This window comes from Porites lutea, chromosome 3 (genome assembly GCF_958299795.1).
Source record: "Porites lutea chromosome 3, jaPorLute2.1, whole genome shotgun sequence".
NCBI lineage: Eukaryota > Metazoa > Cnidaria > Anthozoa > Scleractinia > Poritidae > Porites > Porites lutea.
Genome location: NC_133203.1, coordinates 21,624,904 through 21,633,082, shown reverse-complemented (window position 1 = coordinate 21,633,082; position 8,179 = coordinate 21,624,904).

Here is an 8,179-nt window from a genome sequence, read left to right as displayed (position 1 = left end):
TATTCTATCACGTGGAGTTCGAATCATCTATCGCCTCGCACCGTGCTACCCCTGTTTTTGTTGAGATTTGGATTATTCGCGACCTCCAGATTTTCAGCAATTACAGTATGGTCTATAAAGAATTGTAATTCATGACCTTTTTTTCATACTATGTGGATGCTGTTGTTAAAATACAGTTTCATTGTTACTGAAATTTTGAAATGCTACAGTCTCTTGTTGGTTTTTAAATGCCTCCTCGCTAATATGTTAAGGCAGAAGCTTATCACCTTTTCAAGGTGACAAGCAAGCTTCTGGTTAGGCTGTTAGCTTCAATTATCAGACTCGTGCTAATTAAAGGGCAAGGTGTGTTTTGGCAGTGTCAGCCAAAGTAATGCATCTGGTACGTGATGCTTCGTGGAAACAAATATTCATAACTGCCATGAACAATAATTGTGCTGATTACACGTTTATGGTCAAGTTCTTGTCCAGTCCTCAAAACGTACTCGAAGCTTAAATTATTGTTAATCGATTCAATTTTTTTATTGCTACAGCTAAACTAATGTTTTCTTCTTTTCTTTTGAATTGCAACTTAAATACAGTTGGGACAGTCAAAGAAAACCTGTCGCCCCAAGGGTTGGGAGGCAAGAGAAACTTTAAATCACCCATAGTTCGTTCAAACCATACAAAGCTTTTGAGTGAAAGTTTATATGAATGTAAGGCCTTTATGGAGGAAAAATTATGATTGGAATTTGCTTTCGTTGTTTACCCTGAAGACAGTTCCAACGTACCTTCAAGAACGAATGAAGTGATTCGTTTAGAAAAAGAACTTCTGGCTGCCTGCAAGGGAGAGGACACATTCTTGCCGTGTTTTCTGGTGGACTCTTTCCATGGGGTAAAGATATGTACCTTTCTTCCGTCACACGCGTAAAGGTTGATGGTATTTGAAGTAAGGAATGCATGGGACTGGTTACTCAAGTGTTCCCACCACCCAACCCCCCCCCCCCCCCGCACCCTTCTCTGTTGTTTCAGGACGTATTCGTCAGAATATGCAGCAGTTAGGCTAGTACTAAGCTAGTATTAACAATAACTAAACTCACGACCTGCTATTATTCGTGTAATGATAGAATGTTTGCCTTTGAATCCCGCAAAGAGCTATTCCCTATTTGGCCAAAACAAGTAGACTTAAGCATTTAACGAAACAAATAAAAAGACATAATCTAGACGAAGGAAATAACTAAAAATACACCAAAACCGATGCACTTTGGTCGATGGGGTAAAGTTACTAATAAACATAAACTAGTTTATGTTGTGTATTGTTCTTTAGCTTTGCTGGCAGGCACACAAAATGAATAAAGCGATGGGGAGAATCTTGCGAAACCCTAAAAAGGAAAACATGGCCATCAGAGAAGGCATTGTAAGGTAGGCAAGTGAACACATAAGAATGCGAAAATGTGCAGTTGTTGCTAAACGTTTTTGGATATACTGTTCTTTTATTGAGGAAGCTAGTAGGACTGGTTTGAGCATCTCAAGTATGCAGATTGATTATTAGGGCTACTAATCGAAACGTTAAAAGTTACAGACATGTATCTGGTTATGGATAATTATTGATTTTGTATTAAAATCAAACCTAAACTTGCAAAATTATGCTTATGAATGGGCAAAGTGGACATAATTTTCGCGTCAGTGACATTTAATTGATCATTTTCAGGGCTCTTAGATGGCTGAATAGTAAGAACCAGCAGTAATTGTTCTGGATTGTGGAGACTACATCAATTAATGGTAGAATAGGTAAATGTTAATTTCACGCTATCATACACATTGACCTGAATCAGCATTCACAATGCTGGCAACGCTAAAAGACACACGTTATAACTATAATCAATAATTGCATGATTTCTGTCTCTTGAAGTTTGCAGCATGTTTAGTGTGCGAAACACTGCAAACTCCATGCTGTTTCTTATGTTCTGCCATCGACGACATGGAAGTCAACGTTGGTGAAGCAACTTCATGGTACGTTTTAAAATTTAAGTTTCCTTCGATATCGTTCTCTTGTTATAAAGAAGAATGCATTGCTTAAAGACCTCAAATCAAGCACACAAGCTAATACGCGTAACCTCGTATCTTCTTCAATGTCGAATTATAAAGTCACACACAAGGAACTTTTCCCCCAATGTTTCTCCGTCCGTGATAACCAGCCTCTAGGAAATTCAGATGGAACAAAAATTTCAGCTACTATAACACAACCTAACCTTTTTTGTGATTGTTAATAAGAAAAACATATTTTTATTTTGTAATCTGCTTGTGTTATAACACATAACAACCTTACGGAAATAGACATCCTGGACACGTCCGAGGTCCTGGAAAAGACTTGTGACGCCCTCAAAGTGCTGTCGTCGCAAAGATACATGTAGAATCGACCATTATCTTCCAGTGTATGAGTGCTGATCGATGCATCAATTTTGTAGGTGTTTTTAGTAGTCTCAAACACTTTGATAATCGAAGCAATCTGTGTAATTGTAAGCATGTATTTTCGATTGTAATTTTTAAGTATGTAGCCAGCTGAAGACAATTCATAGCTTATACTTTCATTAGTTATTACCAGGTGAAAAGTGGGCGAAGAGCCACTCGGTGGAAGTACTAGTACTAATTACCTATTATTACTACTAATTATTATTACTATTATTATTATGTGGAACGCTGTCCCACGAAGCCTTAACAGTGTACATGTACATACATGCAGATGTATATAAGCAGTCTTTTTAGGCCTGCATGTCTTTTGATGCTTGCCTGATGGGGCTCAATCGGCAAATGTACAACTGTTAAGTAATCTAATAGCCTTGACTTCAATTTCGCAGAGAACAACTTGACAAGTTCCGGGCGGAGAGGGAAGAACAAGATGACAACTTTCGTCAAGCGCAATTGGAGAATGCACAACATGAAGAAAGTGATCCAAGAAAGGCTGAACAACAGGTAAACACTACTTGCACCATCAGAGTAGAAGCCTATCCTCTATGCCTGTTTGCCGTATGTGGCTAGATCCAAACAACATATTAGTGGCTTTAAGCGAAATCAACAGTGGCTTCCCAGTATTCTTGCTACCCTTACGTTCTGCATTGAATATAACGTGTTCATAAACATTTAAGCTTAGCTGCAACGACTTTGCAGGATAATGAAAAAAAGGCAAGGAAAGCCCGCTTGTCTGATGAGCCGGAGGATGGGTTGACGATTCTAATTCGTGCCTCGACAGGGACATTCTCAAGAAAATTTAAGAGGCACTCATTTTCAGGTAAGGAACAGCACTACCTAAAAAGAGTTAGTCATTTCAAATAATATCTAAGTTATCTGCGTATTTTTTTAATTACCTGGTACAAACTGAGAGGTAAAGTTAAGTAATTAGCCCCATGACACTTGTTTTGACTTGCCCCGAACACGCTAAAAATGAAACCATAACCATTACTCTAAATTTTTACATGACACATTAATAACTCAGTACAATGCAACAAAACTCAAAACATGCGTTGTGTACAAACAAGTACGTTCAAGGTTAATGAGAAGTAGAACCGTAAATAACTGAAATATTCACAACATTCTTATGTTATTCTTCTCAATGCAACAGGAAATCTACGATTGGGCAGGAACAAATGAAATTTTGCCCCACTATTTTACAATACACAGAGGGGACCATCTTGTTTCCCACCAGGAAACAATCAGCCACGATGAGACGCTGAATCTTACTGAAAGAGTAGGTAGAAAGTATAAAACGAACTGATACCCGATAGTAACTTCTATGAAGAAAAAAATTTTAAACCTTGTTTAACTAAACACCTTTAAAACATGTTTAAACCTCGCTGTGAATGCAGCATTAGCCTTTAAGTTGCTTACATTTTATGTAATACACCGCCCTGAGTACAATCTTAGATATTTTCAATAGGTAAAATTGTAAGGAGATCAGATATCCTCATGCAGTGGATAGTCTAAATGGACTTCTGTCTTACTTCTTAGCACCCACCCCCTACGCTCGTAGTGGCGAAATGTTGCTAGTAGTAATTAACATTTTTCTATTACTTGTACAGGAGGAGACAGAAATGGAAACATAATCCCACTCTAAGGTTAGGAAATCAACGTAATTGGCACTCATTTATTCGAACTTAATAGTTTAAACCCTTTTGTGCACTCGGGGAAAGAACTTTCTGATTGAACCAGGGTAATTGGAACCAAGCTTTTAGGAAAATACCCTCGGTCGAAAGACTTCCTAATCGAGCTAGGACACGTGGGACCAGGCTGTTCATGAGCCCGGACACTTGGGACCAGGTTCTTAGGAAGGTAAACTCTGTCGAAAGACCTTCTGATCAAGCCAGGACACTTAGGACAAGGCTCTTCGTGAGCCCGGACACTTGGGACCAGGTTCTTAGGATTCTATCACAGTTTTCTTTTTAGCATGTTGGGGTGGTAAAATTACATATTTTATAATTTCCTACTGGATCACTCGGAACCAGGCTCTTAGGAATCTATCAACAAAAAAACAAAAGGCATTAACGAGGCAGTGAATATGTCCTTGCTTTTAAGCGTGGTCGCTTGGAACCAGGTTCTGTGTTTGCCAACTCATCTTCGGTCAAAAAACGTCCTACTCAAGCCAGGACACTTGAGACCAGGTTCTTAGGAAGGTGACCCCGATCGAAAGACTTCCTAATCGAGCCAGGACACTTGGGACCATGCTCTTCGTGAGACTGGACACTTGGGACCAGATTCTTAGGAAGGTAAACTCGATTGAAAGACTTCCTAATCGAGCCAGGACACTTGGGACCAGGTTCTTAGGAATGTACCCACGGTAGATAGACTTCCTATTCACAACACTCATAATGATATGCGAGGTTAAAATAATTCAATAATGGGTTCTTTCATGGCTAGCCTAGCGGTCTCACGTGCGATTACGTAATTACCGATAATAAATTCTGGTTTGGCGCGAAAATAGACCATTCTTGCTCAGTTTTTCAGCGGAGCCGCGAAGAGCTGGTCTCTTTTCTTTTGGAAGATACGACCCACGCGATTTTCTTAACGATTTCCTGATGGCTGAGGGTCAACCTCCGGAGCCGAACGTTCAGTTACTTGTCGATCCTGTAGAGCCAGTCGTGAATCCACCGGTCGTGAACCCGCTAGTGGTGAATCCGCCGGTTGTGAATCCACCGGATGGCAACCAGAATGTTAATGTCGCTCAGCCTCAGGAACTGGAGGTAGTTCTCTTTTAGTTGTTATGAATTCTTTCGTGGCATATTCTCTTGTCTGTCGTATCTTTCAGGTTCTTCACACAGCATGGTGGAGAGAATAACGGAGAGCTTTTGGCCCGATCGCGGCCTGTTATCGAAATCTTTTCGGAAGATTGTCGGGTTATTCCGCGTGGCTAGTTAACGAACTAGCGTTCGGCGTCTGGCTTGTGGCTGGAGGAACGCCGTGGATTCGCTTATTTTGTATTTCTTTCGGCCTTTGTGGTCGTTGGATGGTTACAAAACCGTACGAGCGAGGTGGCCGATTTGTTCGGCGGTGGCTAGTTGACGGATTAGCGGTCGGCGCCTGGCTCTTGGCTAGAGGAACGCCGTGGACTCGCTTGTTTGTATTTTCCTCGGCCTTTGTGGTCGTTGGATGGTTACAAACCGTACAGGCGAGGTGGCCGATTTGTTCGGCGGTGGTTGGTTGACGGACCAGCGTTGGGCGTTTAGCTTTTAGCTAGAGGAACGCTGTGGACTCGCTTATTGTACAAGCGACGTGGCCGTTTTGTTCGGCGGTGACATCTAGCTTTTGGCTAGAGAGACGCCGTGAATTCGCTTATTTGTATTTCCTTCAGCCTTTTTGCGGTCGTGGGATGGTTACGAATGGTGACAGCGAGGTGTCATTTGTGTTTTGTCTTTTCCTTCGGCTGATGTGGCCTTTGGATGTTTGTTATGAGTTATGATAATGGGTCATCGTTAATTGTTGAACGTTGCTAGGTCGTCTTACTTGTATTTTCTCCTTTGGCTGTGCCTGCCGAAGGATGTTTATACATGGTAACGCGAGAAGTTACGTGATGTTTTGTTTTTCCACGAGGCCTGTAATGAGGTTTTTTATGCATAACACTGAGTGCTTCGCACATTGAGGTGGGCGGTGATTAAGAGTCTCTTTGTTCCTTTGGAGAGATTGCGTGAGGAGGTGACACAGTTAAAGCAGTCAGTGGAGGCAGTAACCAACGCGTCGCCTGAGAAGCTCGTGGAACAGATCTTGGCTTATGCTTCCCGCCCGTTGATAGAGTTTAACAAGTATGAGGTGCTTGAGATGCTGGAGACTCTGCATAACAAGGCCGCTGACCATAATCATGACAGGAAGAACTACTATCGGCTCGTTCATCAGTCGGCGAGGGAAAAGGTGGAGTTGTCGAAGGACCACTTCAAGGACCTTGTTATGCGCCTATTAGGAGACAAGGACCACGAGAGGGTCCTGGATATCGTTTCTAAAGTAGAAAAGAAGTCAAATCGCAAGAAGCCTCAAGCGAACGACAACAGGGGTTCTGGTGTGGCACGTCCGTCTCGTCTATTTTCTTTGCGATGTTATTTTTGTCATAGGCGAGGTCATATCAAAGCTGATTGTCCTGATTTGAAGTCCAAGCAGAGGAAAACGGATCCCAAATCAGACAAGTAGCTTGTGTTTAGATCTCGTTAGTTCGCACCGGTGTTATAGGTTGAAGGCCGCCTGGACAAGGCTGTGTGTTGTAATATTGCTTAATTCTTTGCGATAATAAACAAACTTTTGTGTGTATTGAATCAATCTAGTGCATATTTTACTCTGTCTATTTTGTCAGCATAGTTATAACGACTTTGAAAAAGGGGTATCCTTGAGACAAGGGCCCTCCAGCCTCGCTGGTCTTAGCTGTTATTTCTCTGCTGACTTTGACGGGGATGATTTTAATATGGTCTTAGATTTTTCGGCGATTCAGTGTTTAAAGGTGTCTTCACTACCCCTTTTTCCTAGGGAAACATGTGGTGTTGGGAAAAATCTGACTCCTTTGATCTTCGACTTCAGGAGTTACGAGGCAAAGAAATTGAGCTTCCAATGTCCTGGGTCGATTGTTTTGGTAACCCCGTCGAGGTCAGTGGAGAAGTGACAGCCTGTGACCGTGTTAGATTACAGAGGATACAGAGGGGAGAGTTAATTGGTGATATTTCGGAGTTATTGTTCCGTGATCCACGTTGTTTTCGAGCTGGAGAATTGCATAACCATTTCGAGTATTGGCAGTACATTGCGCGAGATAGCTCGTCACCCCAACAGGCACAGATTCTTGGGTGGATAAGGGACAAGGTCTCGATTAAGCCGTTTTTCAAGCATTTTAAAGGAAGTTTTAAAGGAGAATTGTTCGATTCAGACGAGCCTCCGATGAAGGTGTTTAAGAACAATGTCTCTTGCAAGCCTTTTGTGTCATTTGTGGAGGAAACGTTAGTTGCGCACTTGAGATCTGGAGCTATTTCGCTGTTGGGGAGAGTGGGTGTGGTTGACCCTCCATTTATTGTTCTTCCCCTTACAGTTGAGCCAACAAAGCCAAGGTTATGTCACGATGCGCGCTATCTTAATTTATGGATGCGTGATATGCCTTTCTCTTTAGACAGGCTGATAGATTTACCGCGTTACGTGGGCAAGGATACCTACCAAACGGTCCTAGACGATAAGTCTGGCTATGACCATATTCTTCTTTCTGAAGACAGCCGCACGTATTTTGGGATCCAATGGGGAGGGTGGTATTTCACGTATAATACCCTTCCTTTTGGGTGGAAGATCTCCCCGTTTGTATATCATACTACTGGCCTGTTGGCTAGTAATTTCCTTAGAGCTATAGGAATCCCTTGTTTGCTCTACATCGATGATCGACACAATGGCGAACTGCAGGTGGCACTCGATAAGGGGGAATACGCTACTATTAACACTGTTGATGATCGTCATCTTGCGGCGGCTAGGTCGGCTATATTTCTTGTTGCTTACCATCTTGTCAGCTTGGGCTATTTCCTTGGTTTGCAAAAGTCAATATTGTTCCCAAGTAAAGTGGTTCCCTACCTTGGTTTTTTAGCGGATTCTTCTAGGGAGGTGTTCTGCTTAAAGCCGGAAAAGAAGGAGAAATTCTTGCAACTTGTCCGTGAAATACTCCATGCCTCTAAGGTTACGGTGAAAACCTTGCAACGCCTGG